The sequence below is a fragment of the Cnephaeus nilssonii genome (genome assembly GCF_951640355.1).
Source record: "Cnephaeus nilssonii genome assembly, chromosome: 4".
Taxonomy (NCBI): domain Eukaryota; kingdom Metazoa; phylum Chordata; class Mammalia; order Chiroptera; family Vespertilionidae; genus Cnephaeus; species Cnephaeus nilssonii.
Window position 1 is genome coordinate 68499693 of NC_137075.1, and position 17616 is coordinate 68517308.

Below are 17616 nucleotides of genomic sequence, written 5' to 3' on the forward strand. Positions count from 1 at the left end.
CCTTTACTGGAATTGAACCAGGACCCTTCAGTTCACAGGCAGATACTCTATCCACTGAGCCAAACTGGCCAGGGCCACCTGTCTCTTTTTTGTTGTTGTTAGTTCACATCTTTTATTAACCCATATGCAATTACTTGTTTGTGCGATGCTCCTATCACAACCACGTGACTTATACACAAATTTACACTTTGGTTCTGGCCCTCTTCCAAGTGCTAAATCACATATCCATTTGGCTGATGGATATTTCCAATTGGGTGCATTGCTAGTAATTCCAACTTAGTACACTTAAAGTCATCATACCCTCCTTCATCATCTCCAATTCTATTCCTAATACAGTGTGTTCCAAAAAAGTATACACACTGTAACCGCTGCTAGCTCAATTTTAAAGATAAAATGTATTTTAATGAACACTGCCTTTATAATTATTCAAAGTGTGTATATACATTTTGGGGGGGATACCCTATATTTACTTATTCAAGGCCAACCAATTCAAATCCCACCTTCCCTATAGTAGTGCCTGTTATGGGACTTGACCTATTATAGACCAGGCTATAGACTGGTGAGCAGGCAGCCTACCCCCAGAGATCCAGGTGATGATGTATCACATAGTGAGTGACAATCATCTCAGCTAACACTGATCTCTCATTTCTGATCTAAAACTTTCATTGTCTATATAATAAAGACACAGCAACAAGAAGGGCTTACTTCGAAGAGAATTTGTATAGGCTGGGCGCTCTTGTAAGTGCTTAACACACAACAACCCATTTAATCTTCACAACCCTGTCGGATAGCATTGTTTTCCCTACCTTCGTTTTTTACAGGAGAAGAAACTCGCCTAGGATTACAAAGCTGGTGAGTGATGGGTTTGCTTCCAGGAAAGCCAGGAAAATAAAATTATAACAAATTCTGTTTGGGGTAAAAATGAAGTATTTAAACCAGTAAAACATACATGGAGCCATGTATATAGGGATGCACATTTTCCCTTTGGCATTGGGCTGCAATATGACTTGGCGCAGCATTATTGGAACCTGCCTTTATTTAAACTTTTGCTATTTTGTGCATCATACAGCTTTTACATTAATTTGATTTTTTAAAACATCATATTAAAATATTATGTATCGTGATTACTGGGTTGTGTTTGGCACACCCTCTTACGTTTTGTGCTGCTCTAATCCCGGCTTGAGTGGTATAGAGTTAGGATTCAACCCAAAGCAATCTGGCTCCAAGTCTCCTGACTGTTACACTGCTCATGTCCTAGAACTCCGATTCTTGTATCTATAGCTACATATCACTGTTCTTTTCAATTAAACTAAAATGCCTTGAGGGTATAGACCATTTATTATACTGCCTTCTTATATTTCCGAAGCATCTAGCATGGTGTTTGTTCGGCACACAAGGGTGCTTGATACAGGTTGGCTAAAGGGAATCAAAAGAGACTTAAAAAAAAAGAGAGAGAGAGACTTTTCTAGTGGGCTGAGATTTACCATCATCACCAGCTACTGTTGCTACAATTTGTAGTTTTGCTTTCTTTACTGCACTCCTTCTGTATCAAGGCCAGTTCTATGTACAATGGCAGGGTGCTTAAATTTAGAGACATAAGGGTTTGATGTCTAGTCTTAGATTTAGATGAAAAAAAGGTTAAGAAAGTAACAAATGGGGAGGTCTGGAAGGATGTGACTTAAGGAACATGAATTGTGGGGCAGGTGCTGACCACGGGGCTGGAGACATGGATGGACATAATGCTGTCCTCATGGAGCTGTGACCTGTCCAGGACTGTGTATCTTACAATCCAGCCCACTGCACCTCCAAGATTGCCTGGTGTTAGATAAACTGCAAGCACCCTTTCAGAACCACATGTTGATATGGATGGGAATTGTAACTAGACTCCCTTTTCTTTACTACTTCCGTGGTATTACCTGCACTTCAAATAACCTTTGTACCCCCCCTCTTCCACGCAGTGTTTCTTCAACACCTGCCTTGACTGTTCTTCTGCTGAGCTCTGCTCTACCACAGATTTGCCTCCCCAGAGAGCTAATTATAAGCCTCTATTTTAGGACCTACTTACAATGAAAGCTTGTGTCACATACCTATATACAAATTTGATGGATGTAATTCCAGAAGAGTGTTGAAGCAATGCTCCTGGAGATGTTTGCCATCCAGGTGATGGTTCAGGGAAGTTGAAATAGGTCTGGTTGGGTCAGTGCTGGCCAAGTGGATGCCTAATACGTGTTTATTGACAAAAACCATCACGCCCCGGGTCCGGGGGGGCCGCGGGCCCCTGGATCCGGGTGGGCCTGGCCCCGGGTCCGGGGGGTCCGCGGGCCCCTGGAGCCGGGTGAGCCTGGGCCCCGGGTCCGGGTGAGGCCGCGGGCCCCTGGATCCGGGTGAGCCTGGGCCCCGGGTCCGGGTGAGGCCGCGGGCCCCCGGATCCGGGTGAGCCTGGCCCCGGGTCCGGGTGAGGCCGCGGGCCCCCGGATCCGGGTGAGCCTGGGTCCCGGGTCCGGGTGAGGCCGCGGGCCCCCGGAGCCGGGTGAGCCTGGCCCCGGGTCCGGGTGAGGCCGCGGGCCCCCGGAGCCGGGTGAGCCTGGGTCCCGGGTCCGGGTGAGGCCGCGGGCCCCTGGATCCGGGTGAGCCTGGGTCCCGGGTCCGGGTGGGGCCGCGGGCCCCTGGATCCGGGTGGGCCTGGCCCCGGGTCCGGGTGGGGCCGCGGGCCCCTGGATCCGGGTGGGCCTGGCCCCGGGTCCGGGGGGGGCCGCGGGCCCCTGGATCCGGGTGGGCCTGGCCCCGGGTCCGGGGGGGGGGCCGCGGGCCCCTGGATCCGGGTGGGCCTGGCCCCGGGTCCGGGTGGGGCCGCGGGCCCCTGGATCCGGGTGAGCCTGGCCCCGGGTCCGGGTGAGGCCGTGGGCCCCTGGATCCGGGTGAGCCTGGCCCCGGGTCCGGGTGAGGCGTGGGCCCCTGGATCCGGGTGAATCAGTGCCCCTGGGTCCGGCCGAGACCAAACCAGAGGGAGTCGGACCTGCATTACCACCATTTGTCCACCATCCAGAGCTGAGGGGTCAGTGCCGACATGTACTCATAGGGAACTGGTGGACATTGATATTGGGTCTCAAAAGAACTGTTGGTCCAGAAAGAAACTCACTACAGACTGATTCATTTGCCTGTCAGCATAACTATTATTGCTCGTCTCACATTCAATTCTTATAAGTATATCTCTAGTGACACATGATTTCGCTCATCTAGGGGAAATGATGAACAACATAGACTGATGAACAAGAACAGAACCAGAAACAAGGAGGCATCGATCGGACTATCGGGCCTCAGAGGGAGGATAGGGGAGGGTGGGGGGAGGGGGGAGAGATCAACCAAAGGTCTTGTGTGCATGCATATGAGCCTAACCAATGCTTAAGTTCAACAGAGGGTTGGGGCATCCAAGGGGAGGGGTGTGGGATGGGAATGGGGGGATGAGGACAAATATGTGACACCTTAATCAATAAAGAAATTAAAAAAAAAAAAAAAACCATCACGATAACGATGAAATGACCTCGTGCAAGTTTATTTGGAACATTTTCTGTTTATATAAAGAGACAGAGGAACCTCTGTGTTCATCACGGTCACAGCTGAGGCTACCTCATCCTGGTAGGTAAGTGCACACCTTTGCAAGCCCACCAGCCTTTCTCTCCCTTGAGAAATAATGTTGCTGATCCAACAGTAGCTGAAAATATTTGAGCATTGGGTCTCAAGCTTTGGATTTTTAAAAATATATATATTTTATTTATTTTTTTACAGAGAGGAAGGGAGAGGGATAGAGAGTTAGAAACATGGATGAGAGAGAAACATCGATCAGCTACCTCCTGCACACTCCCTACTGGGGATGTGCCTGCAACCAAGGTACATGCCCTTGACTGGAATTGAACCTGGGACCCTTCAGTCCTCAGGCTGAGGCTCTATCCACTGAGCTAAACCAGTTAGGGCAAGCTTTTGATTTTTAATCACAGCCTTTCTTGTTAATGCTATCATCTCTTCTAATGTTATGATCTCTTTTGGTCTCTGAGCCAGTTCTAAATGGCTGGGATGCTGTTATCACTGCCTCTTCTCCATTTCATAGGTGTGAGCTGAAAGGGGGGCGGGAGGGTTGAGATAGGAACAGTGTAAGTGTTTGTTGGTTTACCTACATCTTGGATTTTGAAAAGGAAACTCAGATCTTCCAAATTGTCTTTTATCATCTATTCAAGGCCGAGAACTTTGTAGAAGTGCCCTCCCCTCAATACAAGACAAACAAAACCTCTGTGTTCGGAGCTTCCACACACTTTTGTGTTTAAAGATGGAACTATCTGTGGGACTAAAGATCTCCAAGCCCTATTGCAGGCCCCTCGTTTCCGCGGGGTCCCATAAAACCTTGTGTTGCTGAAAACCCTCCTCGGAACTCCCTCCACCTTGAGGCAGGGTTCAGCATTTCATCAAACTGACAGCAGGGGAATGTTTTACCTGCCTGACTTGTTCTTACTATTTTATCCAGGTCTCACTCAGTGTTTCTGCACCCCGCTGGGTGTGGGAGGTGTGACTCACCAGGGGAGAGGAAACTGCTCTGTGCGTACATCCAGGACGTTGCAGGATGATTGAAGAACTTCTCATTCAGGCTTGGTGACATTTTGTTCTTTCTTGGATATTCGATTGGCTACTTGCTCCCAAGGAGAACCAGTCCTTTGAGAATTCAAATATTACATTAATTCCTCTTTCTACACAAGTGGCCAAACAAGTTTTTTTTACTGGAAACATAGCCTAGTGCCTGGAGAAAGATGGGGGCGAGGAGAAGAGAGACGGAGTTTAAAAGGCAAAGGGACCTGTAGGAAATTGCTCTTCTGTCTAATTGCAAGGTTTATGACACTTTTTCATTGTCTGTGATCTTTGTGCATCAGTAGACTAAGAAAATATTTTAGTAAGAATAACCTCACATTAATCTGTGCCAAGAAGCTTCCTCTTTCCTGTCATAGCACCATCCACTTGGCCCAGATCTCAGAGGGACCTGACCCCTGGCCATCTGACTCCTCTGAGTTGCATTTTGTACATAACACCTCCTCCCTTCACTCTCAGACTAAGGACTTGTGCAGAACTCTAGTGGCTACAGACCTGCTACAACTGTGGGAAGAAGCTAGTTAGATGGAAGCTGCTATAGTCAGGTGAACCTGCACACCAGGGGTTCTAGGGAAGTAACCTCACAGGCTGATCTGATCATACATTCCTAATTGGGCAGGTCCTGGTCAGTAGTCACATCCCAGGCATATACCTTCTTTAGTAAAAGGTTTATCGTTTTTTAAAAAATATATTTTTGTTGATTTCAGAGAGGAAGGGAGGGGGAGAGAGAGATAGAAACATCAACGATGAAAGAGAATCATTGATCGGCTGCCTCCTGCATGCCCCACACTGGAGCTTGAGCCCACAACCTGGGCATGTGCCCTGACAGGGAATTGAACTCAACCACTGAGCCATGACGGCTGGACTAAGAGGTTTATCTTTGCTTTAAGCAAGCCCTGCCCATTGTTTCTGTGCATCTAGATTTACACACCTTTGAAATGCCTCTTTTTTTCAGAGTAACCACCCTCTAAAGAGCACATAATCCTAACTATCCTGAAATCCAGTCCCCACCTTGCTTTCTCCCACCTTCCTGTAATGGTCCTCACATCCCCTCCTTAATTGCAAATGCATAAAAGGAGCAGCAAACTGCCATTCTCAGAGGCACTTTTCTCTGTCTGTTGAGATCTTGCTTCTAGAAATATCCTGTTTGGCTCAAATAAATTTTGTGTGTGAAAATTCTTTACGGTTTGGACATACTTACTTACCTTGGCCCTCCTGAGGCTGGGACGCCCTTGCTCTCAGAGGCTTGCTCACCCCTATGTCCTTTGGTTTCCCTCCTGAAGGCATTTCTAGAGCTGGGTAGCTTGGTTACATTACTCTCTTTTTAAAAACTCAATGTTACTAGATGTTACTAGTTTATTAAGTTATACCCAAGGGCATTCAAGTCAGGTATTTTGGGTAGTTGGTCCCAAACCCAACTGTATATTAGAATCATAGCAGTAAGAGGAGGAGAAGAAGTTGGCTTAGAAATATACATTCCAGGACTCAATGACTTTACTAATGCATTCCACCAAAAATTTAAAGGAGAATTAACACCAATCCTTCTCCTCAAAGTCTTCCCAAAAATTGAAGAGGAAGGAACACTTCCTAACTCATTCTATGAGAACAGCACTTTCCTGATACGAAAGCCAGAAGAAGACTCTACTAGAAAACTACAAACCAAGGTCTGTTATGACTATAGATTCAAAAATCCTCAACAAAATACTAGCAAATTGAATTCAGAAATATATTAAAAGGCTTATATATCATGACCAAATTTGACTTATTCCTAGCTTGCAAGGATGGTTCAACATGTGAAAACCAACCAATGTCATACACCACATTAATAGAATGAAGGCAGAATAAACCACATGTTCACCTCAATTGCTGCAGAAAAAGCATTTGACAAAATTCAACACTCAATAAACTAGGGATAAAAGAAAACTTCTTCAACATGATAAAGGCCAAATATGAAGAACCCACAGCTAACATCATACTCAATGATGAAAGACTGAAAGCTTTTCTCCTAAGATCAGGAGCAAAACAAGGATACCCACTTTTATTCAACATAGTATTTGTAGTTCTAGCCAGCATGATTAAGTGTCAGAAAGAAATAAAAGACACCCAAATTGGAAAGGAAGGAGTAAAATGATCTCTGTTCACAGATGACATGACCTTATATGTAGAAAATCCTAAGGATTTCACCAACATGCATGTGTGCACACATACATGCACACCAGCTAGAGTAAAACAAATTCAGTAGTTGTAGGATAAAAAAAAATAACTCATAAAAATCAGTTACATTTCTATACACTAGCAAAGAAAAATCTGAACTGGAAATTGAAAAAATAATTCCACTTACCATGATATTAAAAAGAATAAATGCTTAAGAATAAATTTTTAACCAAGGAGGCTAAAGACTTGTACACTGAAAACTACGAAGCACTGCTGAAGGAAATTAAAAAAAATGTAAATAACTGGAACAATATATTGTGTTCAGGTATTGGAAGACTTGATATTGTTAAGATAAAATATTACCCAAATTGCTCTACGTATTCAATGCAATTTCTATCAAAATCTCAGCAGCACTATTTTTGAAGAATAGAAAAACCCATTCTAAAACTCATATGGAATCTTGAAGGGGCCTGAACAGTCAAAAACAATCTTGCAAAAGAAGAAGAAAGTTAAAGTTTTCACACTCCCTGATTTAAAACTTACTACAAAGCTGCAGTAATCAAAGTGGCATGGTACTGGCATACAGACAGACATATAGACCAATGGAATAGAATAGAGAGCCTGGAAGAAAACCCTTGCATCTATGCTCACGTGTTTTTTGTTGTTATTTTTTTACAAAGGTGCCAAGACCATTCAATGGGGAAAAGACAATCTTTTCAGCCAATAGTGCTAGAAAAACAGAATATCCATATTCTAAAGAATGAAATTGGACCCTTATCTTATACCATATGCAAAAGTCAACTCAAAATGGATAAAAGACCTAAACTTAAGAGCTAAACTATAAAATTAGAAAAACATAGGAAAAGCATTTCATGGCATTGGATTTGATATTGATTTTTTTTGATGTGACATCAAAAGCACAGATTAAAAAAATAGACAAATTGGGCTTCAACAAAATAAAAATTTAATACATCAAAGGTCATTATCAAGAGAGGAAAGACAATCCATAGAATGGGAAAAAATATTTGCAAATTATCTATTTGATAAGGGATTAATATCCAGAATATATTAAAAATTGCTCTAACTCAACACCAGAAAATCCAAAACAACCTAATTTTAAAGTAGGCAGATAACGAGTGAGGTCTTATGGCTCTTCCAGCCCAGCTCAACCACTGAAAAAAATGCAGCTGCATGAGTGACCCGAGTCAACAGAATTATCACCCATTCTACCTTCAGAATTGTGAGAAATAATAAATTGCTGTTGTTTTTTGGGGAAAAAATATGGGCAAAGAACTAAATATTTCTCTAAAGCAGATTTACATATGGCCAATAAGCACATGAAAAGATGCTCAACATTATTAGTCTTAGGGAAATCAACATTACAATGAGATATTGCTTCATACTTCTTTGGATGGCTATTACAAAAACAAACAAACAAAAACTAAGAAAAACAAAAAAACCTCCAGAAAATAGCAAGTGCTGGCAAAGATGTGGGGAAATCAGGACTCTCGTGCATTGCTGGTGGGAATGTAAAACGGTGCGGCTGTTGTGGAACACAGGTCAGTGGTTCCTCACAAAGTTAGACAGAGGATGACCATATGATCCAGCAATTTCTCCTAAAGGAGTTGAAAACAGAGACCCATGTCCTATTCCGTGGCTCTGGGAGGGACTGAAAACCCAGAGCCCACAGAGGCTGAGAAACCGGCTTCTTATCATTGCCTTTGTCTCTCTGCTGCCGCCACAGTTGGTGACAAGAAACCTGGTCTTAGGCTTCAGTGGAGAACTCTTCCTGTGGGAAGGAGAAGACAGCTCTTACTTAGTGGTTTGCCTTCGGGGCCTCAGCGGCGTGGGTGAGGCGCCCTCCCTCCCCTACAACCAGAGATTGCTTTGCATAAATCCAGCCTTGTTAGAAATCTATCAAGTCTTGTTAAGTCCAACACAGCATCACGTAGCACTTATAAGAATAAAAGGACTTATGGTGTTAGAATTACCTAAATGGTGGGGGATGAGTTCTGAATTTGAAGGTGGAAAATGAACAGGGAACCCCAGTACCACCCCAATAGCTGAGACTGTTCACCAGTTCTACCTCTCTGACTCCAAAGCATGCTGCCTGGTATCCGAGTGAAATGCTGGATCCCCATGGGGTGCTGTTAGCATCAGACAGCGTAACAAGAATTTACTCTCTACGTGAGCCCCAGACACCCCCTGAGGTCATCACACTGTCAGAAGCAGAAGAGGAAGGTCTCATCTATAATAATAAAAGCGAAATATGCTAATTAGACTGAACAGCCAAACAACCTTCCCGATGTCCTTCCGGACGTCCTTCTGGAGGACCTTCCAGATGAAGCCAGGCCTGCGAGGGCCAAGGCAAGCCGCTGCAGCTCCGAGGGCCGAGCCCCTTGCACGAATTTCGTGCATTGGGCCTCTAGTACTCAAATAAAGGCAGGACATGTGCCACATCTCTAGGAGAGACAGCAGTTGCACTTGACTTTGGGCCATTGGCAATTGTCCCCCAAATTAAATTCAGGTAAAAAGGCAAAGACCAAGTAGTGGCCTACCCACTGCACATCTTATATGAGAATGGGGAGACTTTCCTTACATACGTCAGTGTGTTACACAGCCCTGGGAATACGAGGAAGCTGTTAGGTCTATTGCCCATACATCCTGCAGCGGAGGGTAACTATGGTGACAATGTTTGTGCTGTACTCTGCTTGCCCGGTGTCCCCAGTGTCTTAGTGATCGCTACTGAATCAGGAAGCTGTGTCGCTGTGTTGTGCGGGACGGGGAAGAAGAAGATGACCAAACATCAGAAAGGTCCTGGGATTGCAGGGCCGACCTCATCCCTTCTCCGAGTGTGTGGAGCTGGCGCTTGCCCTGAAGCTGGCATTTGTAGAGGGTGATCCCTTTGATTCTGACTCTTCTTGTCCGATCAGTCGTCACAGAGATCCCAAGGGTCCCTCAAGCTATCACTGGACTCAGGAAGCTGATGAACATAGTGTTGGGCTAATTGGATTTAGAAATTTCCAATTACATTTCTTGGATCAGATGAAGATAAAGATAGTTTATAGGAAGTTACTCCCAAATAGAAATGCTTTGTGGAACATAGTGTTTGTATGAAGCCAATGCCGTGCGGGCAGTCAGCTCTGATGTGAGGACTCTGGGGCCCGTGACGATTTGCATCACCAGTACGTACAAATGCCTCCCCAAGGCCTTTATTAAGCACAGTCCACCCAGCATCTCCTCCCCTGCTTTGTACTCAAGATGTTGCAGTGGTAGAGCCTCCCCTCTGAATCCTGGCTGAACCCTCGGATTCCTTTGAAAAGCATTTTAGAAGCACTCTGTAAGATAGTGCTGCAAATCCAGCATTTTTGAAATCATCTGATAAGGAATGTCTTCATCTCATCAGCAGAGCCACCCAGGTGTTCAGGGAACAGTACATTCTTAAACAGGACCTGGCGAAGGAGGAGGTCCAGCTGAGGGTCAAATTACTATGTGACCAAAAAAAGAAACAACGAGAAGATTGCAGTTATTGTCGAGAAGAGAGGAAAAGTCTATGGGAAATGGCTGAGTGCTTAGCAGACAGATATGAGAAAGTCAAGGGAAAACAAGAAGATATGAACAGGGTGAGTAAAGTACGTCACAGTTTTCATTCGCAGCTCCCAGTTCTCTCTGATAGCGAGAGAGATATGAAGAATGAATTACAGCTGATGCCTGATCAATTTTGACCTTTGGGCAATGCCATCAAACAGGTTATTATGAAAAAAGGTTATCAGCAGCAAAAGATGGAAAAGGTACCAAGTCCTCAAAAGCCCACCATTGCTCTCAGTGCCTACCAGCGAAGGTGCATCCAGTCCATCCTAAAAGTGAAGGGTGAGCACACAGGAGAAATGCTGAAGCAAATTAATGATGTCTGAAATCGTCTAAATTTCTGACACCACCAACAGCACAGTCACACTTGAAGTTAACACAAGTGAAGGTTTAAATCCATATTGTAAAACAAACAGCATTTTCTATTTATAGAGGCATTTGAATAAAAATAAAAAAAGAATTGAAAACAGGGACTGAAATAGAAACTTATGTACCAATGTTCATAGTGGCATTATTCACAATAGCCCAAAAGGTAGAAATAACCCAATTGTCCACCAAAATGTGATAACTACATATAATGGCATATTATCTATACCAGTGATGGCGAACCTATGACACGCGTGTCAGCACTGACACGCGTAGCCATTTCTGATGACACGCGGCCGCATGCCAAGGATGAAACATTTGCTGTTCCTGAGGATGAAACATTTGTGACTAGAGTCTTGGAGTTAGTTTTTTCCTCAAAGTGACACACTACCCGAGTTATGCTCAGTTTTTTGGCAAAGTTTGACATACCAAGCTCAAAAGGTTGCCCATCACTGATCTATACTAATAAAAGGGTAATATGCTGATTAGACTGGCCATCTTCCGGACGTCTGACTTCCTTCCGGACAAAGCCATGGTGGTGGGGGCCGAGGCAAAGGCAGTTAGGGGTGATCAGGCCGGCAGGGGAGAGCAGTTAGGGGCGAGATCAGGCTGGCAGGGGGTTAGGGGCGATCAGGCCAGCAGGGGAGGGCAGTTGGGGGCATTAGGCAGGCAGGCAGGTGAGTGGTTAGGAGCCAGTGGTCCTAGATTGCGAGAGGGATGTCTGACTGCTGGTTTAGGCCCAATCCTGGCAGTCGGACATCCTCCAAGGGGGTCCCAGATTGGAAAGGGTGCAGGCCGGGCTGTGGGACACCTCCCCACTCCGTGCACCAGGCCTCTAGTATAGCTATAAAAAGGAATAAGATTCTAATACATGCTATGACATAGATAATCCTTGAAACATCATGCTAAGTGAAATAAACCAAACACAAAAGAACACATATTTTATGAGGTATCTAGAAAGTAAAAAAGAGGTTACCAGGAGTTTGGGGGAGGAGGAGATGGGAAGTTATTATTTGACAGGTACAGAATTTCTGTTTTGAATAAGGATAGTGGTGATGATGGCACAAAACGGTGAATATACTTAATGGCATAGAATTGCACACTTAAAAATGGTTAGTTAAAATGGTAAATTCTATATTATATACGTTTCACCACAGTAAAAAAGATTAAAAAAATATATATACACATACTCTAGTCTTGCTCAAAGACCCCTGGACCTGCATATACTGACTGTACCTGTGCAGCTGTGCCCGCGCAGGTTTTAAAAACATGAATCCTTCCCTCTTCCTGACTGCCCTTTGCTTAGGAATAATTTCAGCTGCTCCAAAACTTGATGGAAGTTTAGATGCATGAAGGAACCAGTGGAAAGCAACACACAGAAAACTATATGGCTTGAATGAAGGAGGATGGAGGAGAACAATGTGGGAGAAGAATATGAAAATGATTGAGCTGCACAACCAGGAATACAACCTAGGGAGACAGAGCTTCACCATGGCAACGGATGCTTTTGGTGACATGACCAATGAAGAATTCAGGCAGGTGGTGAATGGCCTTCAAAACCAGAAGCACACGAAAAGAAAAGTGTTCCGGGAACTTCTCTTTGCTGGAATCCACACCCCCCAACTGTGAATTCGAGAGAGGAAGGCTGTGTAACTCGGTGAAGGACCAGGGTCACTGTAGTTCTAATTGGACTGTTCCAGAAAACCGGCAAACCTATTTTTCACTGAGTGATCAGAACCTTGTAGCCTGCTCTCAGGGTCGGGCAATGAGGGCTGCAATGGTGGCCTAATGGATAATGCCTTCCAGTATGTTAAGTTCAAAAGAGGGCTGGACTCAGAGGAATCCTATCCATATCATGCAAAGGTTGGATCCTGCAAATACAAGCCCGAGGATTCTGTGGCCAATGACGCTGGTTTTGTGGACATCCGTGTGCAGGAGAGGTCCCTCGCGGAGGCAGTGGCAACCGTGGAGCCCATCTCTGTTGTAGATGCATGAAGAAGGCATTGGTGGTGATCCAGACTGCAGCAGTGAAGACCTAGGTCATGGCGTTCTGGTGGTTGACTATGGCTTTGAAGGAGCAGAATCAAATAACAGTAAATAACCGGATTGTCAAGAACAGCTGGAGTACAGCTCGGGGCAAGAATGACTACGTAAAGATGGCCAAAGACCAGAACAACATGGTGGAATCGCAGCTCTCCGGCTGTGTGAGATGATGGTGATAAAGAAAGACTTGATTGAGAGCAGGATATCCAGAGGAGGAATTTTATCTTAAAACTGACCACATTTGCCAAAACCGGTTTGGCTCAGTGGATAGAGCATCAGCCTGCGGACTGAAGGGTCCCAGGTTCGATTCCGTTCGGGGGCATGTACCTTGGTTGCGGGCACATCCCCAGTAGGGGGGTGTGCAGGAGGCAGCTGATCGGTGTTTCTCTCTCATCGGTTTCTAACTCTCTATCCCTCTCCCTTCCTCTCTGTAAAAAACTCAATAAAATATATTTTAAAAAAACAAAAACTGACCACATTTTACTGCAGCAGATCTTGAAGATCCAAGTTGTGTCTTGAATTCTGTGACATTTTACACTGATAAAATGTTATCACTTCTTTAATTACTGCTGGAAACAGTTTTGTATGATTGATTTGCCTAATAACTGAAATTTTATGTCTTATAAGTATATATAAAGTTTTACCTTACAAAAACTTAATTCTATATGCAAAAAAACCCCCAAAAACATATACCCCAGTCTTGATGAGGCTCACTGATTGATACAGTAAATATGGGTTAGAAACCTGAAATATGTATTTTTAAAAATATATTTTTATTTATTTCAGAGAGGGAGAGGGAGAGAGATAGGAACAACAATGATGAGAGAGAATCATTGATTGGCTGCCTTCAGCACGCCCCCATTGGGGATCAAGACTGCAACCCCGACATGTGCCCTTGACTGGAATCGAACTCGGGACCCTTGCAGTCCGCAGGCTGACGCTCTATCCACTGAGGCAAACCAGCTAGGGCTGGAATATGTATTTTTTAATGCCTTCCTGTCTTTCTCAGGCATAGCTAGGTTTAAAAACTTATGGTTTAATCTCTGCCAGGTCTTTCCAAGGGAGCTGGTGCTAGCCTGTGAGGAAATGTTCACCAATCTATGTGAAATATGTGTGGATTGTTCGTAGAGGTAAGTGTACTAAGTCTAAAGTGCTGCTTTAGAATCAGAGATTGTCATGACCCCATTGTTTCGGTGTTAAGGTGCCCAGCCATTGAAGTGATGATGACAATAGTTCGCGTTGCTTTTTATTTATTTATTTATTTTTAAAATACATTTTATTGATTTTTTACAGAGAGGAAGAGAGAGGGATGGAGAGCTAGAAACATCGATCAGCTGCCTCCTGCACTACTGCCTCCTGCCTACCGGGGATGTGCCCGCAACCAAGGCACATGCCCTTGACCGGAATCGAACCCGGGACCCTTGAGTCCGCAGGCCGACGCTCTATCCACTGAGCCAAACCGGTTTCGGCATCGCGTTGCTTTTTAAATGTCGGTACTTGGCAAAATAGAAATGAGCCATCCTAACTTTTTGGAATGTTAAAGGCTCGTTAAATTCCAAAGTCTGGGAAACTTTGCTCCAGACACCAACCATTTGAAAATAATAACGACAGAGAGACTGCTCCTGCTATTTATTTTACTTGCAAACTAAGAAGTGGAAAGGACCCCAGACATTTTTCTCTTGTTCAAAGGACCCTGGAGCAAAAAATGGCACAGGGGAAATTGACAGCATTGGACGCCATTCTCCTGGCTGCCTGTTACAATCTTCTTCCTCAGGAGGCAGGAGGGGCAGGCCTGGGGGAGACAGGTGGAGGTGGGGCCAGGAGAGATGAGAACAGTATAACTTCCTGGAGAACAAGTTGTTATCCTGTCTTGGAGGATGCCTTGAAGGCCCTCCTCACCTTGCCGAGTTGAGTTTGGGGGCCGAGGTGGGGCGGGGGCCGAAGTACAGCCATTTCTGGGGGATGCCTGTGTGCATTCCAGAGGAGGGCAGGGGGCGAAGGGAGGGAGTGCCAGTGTGTGGGAGCCCCGCCCGCCCGCCCTTTAGGAGGATTAGTTAATTGTGAAAAGTGCTTCCGCAGCACAAAGATCTGGAGACACTGCCTGTGCCGTAGCTCAGGCCTGCGTGGGAGCTGCATTTCTGAGAGCCGAGGCTCTGCTAGGAGGCTGTGCAGCCAGAAGCAGCTCCTTCCTCTGTGGGCAGTCCTTTCAGAGAAAGTCTCAGAATTCCTAAACAGGGCAATCTGTTTCGAGAGAGAAGCTAAGTTTATTTTATAAGGTATTTGGGTAAATGAGTCACACCAGATTTCAGTTGTGTTTTGAATTTTTTGTGAGTTTTTAAAGTTTACACTCAGTCATTTATACATGAACAAGATTATGCAATATGTTCTATTCTGTGATCTCTCTCTCTCTCTCTCTCTCTCTCTCTCTCTCTCTCTCTCTTTCTCTCTCTCTCTCTCTTTCTCCCTCTCTCTTTACTTTAACAGTGTTCCCTGGAGATCTTTCTATATTGGTACATATAGGCTTCCCTTATTTTCTTTTTTGAATTGATTTTTTGAGAGGGAGGGAGGGAGAGAGAGAGAGAGAGAGAAACATTGATCTGTTGCCTCCAGAACCTGCCCCGACCAGGGATGCAGCCCACAACCTGGGTATGTGCTCAGACTGGGAATCAAACTCACCACCTTCTGGTATATAGGATGACGCTCCAACCAACTGAGCCACGTCGGCCAGGGCCTCCCCCATTTTCTTTAACAGCCACATTCCTTCCGATAGCTGTATAGGATGCATAGGCTGTTTGCCATTTTTTACCATTGCAAACAATATTAAACATTCTTGTACACAAATGTGTGCACATATGTGTGTTTCTGAAGGAGGTATTCCTAGAAATGGAATTTCTGGACCAAAATACGTGCACATTTCAATTTTTGATAAAAAAATACCAAGGCTCTCTCCTCAAATTCTGTTCTAATTTATTTTTTTAAAATATGTTTTTATGGATCTTTTCTTTTTTTTAGAGAGAGAGAAAGGGAGAGGGATAGAGAGATAGAAACATCGATGATGATCAGCTGCCTCCTGCACATCCCCCTACAGGTGATAGAGCCTGCAATCTGGGCATGTGCTCTGACCTGGAATCGAACCGGTGGCCACTTGGTTCCTGGGTCAATGCTCAACCACTGAGTTACACCAGCCAGGCGATTCTGTTCTAATTTAGATAGCCACCATCATACTCATCAACACTGGACGTGGCATCAGGTTTTTTTTAATTGCCAGCATCATGTGCAGAAAAAGCTGTGTCATTTTAAATTTCATCCCTCTGATTTACCAGTTAGGTTGTACATCTTTTCATATGCCTACCCACCATTTGGAGTTATGGTACACAAGTTGTAAGTGTACTGCCTAATGCAGTGGTCGGCAAACTCATTAGTCAACAGAGCCAAATATCAACAGTACAACGATTGAAATTTCTTTTGAGAGCCAAATTTTTTAAACTTAAACTTTTTCTAACGCCACTTCTTCAAAATAGACTCGCCCAGGCCGTGGTATTTTGTGGAAGAGCCACACTCAAGGAACCAAAGAGCCGTGTGTGGCTCACGAGCCGCAGTTTGCAGACCACGGGCCTAATGAATTAACACAAGGTAAATTCTTCTTTAATCACCACCCAGGTCAAGAAGTAGATTATCAGACCTTCTCTTACTTCCCCCAAAGTAATCTCTATCCTGACATCTAACCCCTGTAGGTTAGTTGTGTCTGTTTTTGAACTTTATATCAATGGAATCACACACATGCACTCCTTTGCATCTGGCTTCCTTCATTCAACATTATGCTTCTGAGTCATCCATGCTCTTGCCTGTAGCTGTAATATATTCATTTACATTGCTCTTTATATTTCATTATGTGAATACACCACAATTTATCCATTGATGAACATTTGGGTAATTTCCAACTTAAAGCTATTAGCAAATAATGTTGCTATGAACATTCTTATCCTGACTTTTAGTATATATGTGCATACATTTCTGTTGGGTGTATATCTAAAAATAAAATTTGGGGGTTATGAGCAATGCTCTATCAACCTGACCTATTATATTTGTGAATTTCCTATAACTATTCCTTGCACATTAAATATTGGGTGGCTTTTATGTTATTATTTATTTGAATGTGCTCTATTTATTCTGGATGTTAATTCTGTGTTATATCTGTTGTAAATATTTCTCCTAGTCTTTATTTGTATTGCTTTTTATTTCACAAAGTTTAAAAATTTTACGCAATCAATTCTGTAAATCTTTTTCTTTATGGTTTCTGGGATTTATATCTTGCTTAAAAATCCTTTCTTATCCCAAGGTTATAAATATTCTCTTATGTTTCCTTCTAATACTATTTTATTTTCACATTAGGTTTTTTGATCAGTCTGGAATTTATTTTGTGAGGATAAGAGACAGAGGCTAATTTTTGTTGTTGCTAATCCTCATCTGAAGATATTTTTTCCATTGATTTTCAGAGAGAGTGAAGGGCAGGGGAAGAGAGAGAGAGAGGAACTTCAATGCGAGAGAGACACACCAATTGGTTGCCTCCCCCATGAGCCCCACCGGGGCCAGGGATGCAACCTGCAACCCATGACCGTGAATCGGATCTGAGACCCTTTGGTGCAAAGGCCATTGTTCTCACGACTGGGCCACACTGGCCAGGGCCAGAGGCTAATTTATTATCTATACTTAGAGAATGAATAAAATTATACCATTGGATGCCTAGATTTTTTATATTTATTTTTCAAAATCTCAAGACAGATGACAACACCAAAGAGATAAGAAACAATAACAAAGTAAAAGAAAAACAAT

The 17616-nt window shown here is 44.0% G+C and overlaps 2 pseudogenes across 2 annotated transcripts; both read left to right on the top strand.

The window, feature by feature from the left end:
- Nucleotides 1-2133: 2133 nt before the first annotated feature.
- Nucleotides 2134-10700, top strand: LOC307098281 (nuclear pore complex protein Nup88-like; annotated as a pseudogene). Its single transcript has 3 exons — nucleotides 2134-2160; nucleotides 8531-9032; nucleotides 9216-10700. The product of its transcript is annotated as a nuclear pore complex protein Nup88-like (transcript).
- Nucleotides 10701-12009: 1309 nt separating this feature from the next.
- Nucleotides 12010-12953, top strand: LOC307098282 (procathepsin L-like; annotated as a pseudogene). The gene has a single exon. The product of its transcript is annotated as a procathepsin L-like (transcript).
- Nucleotides 12954-17616: the final 4663 nt, after the last annotated feature.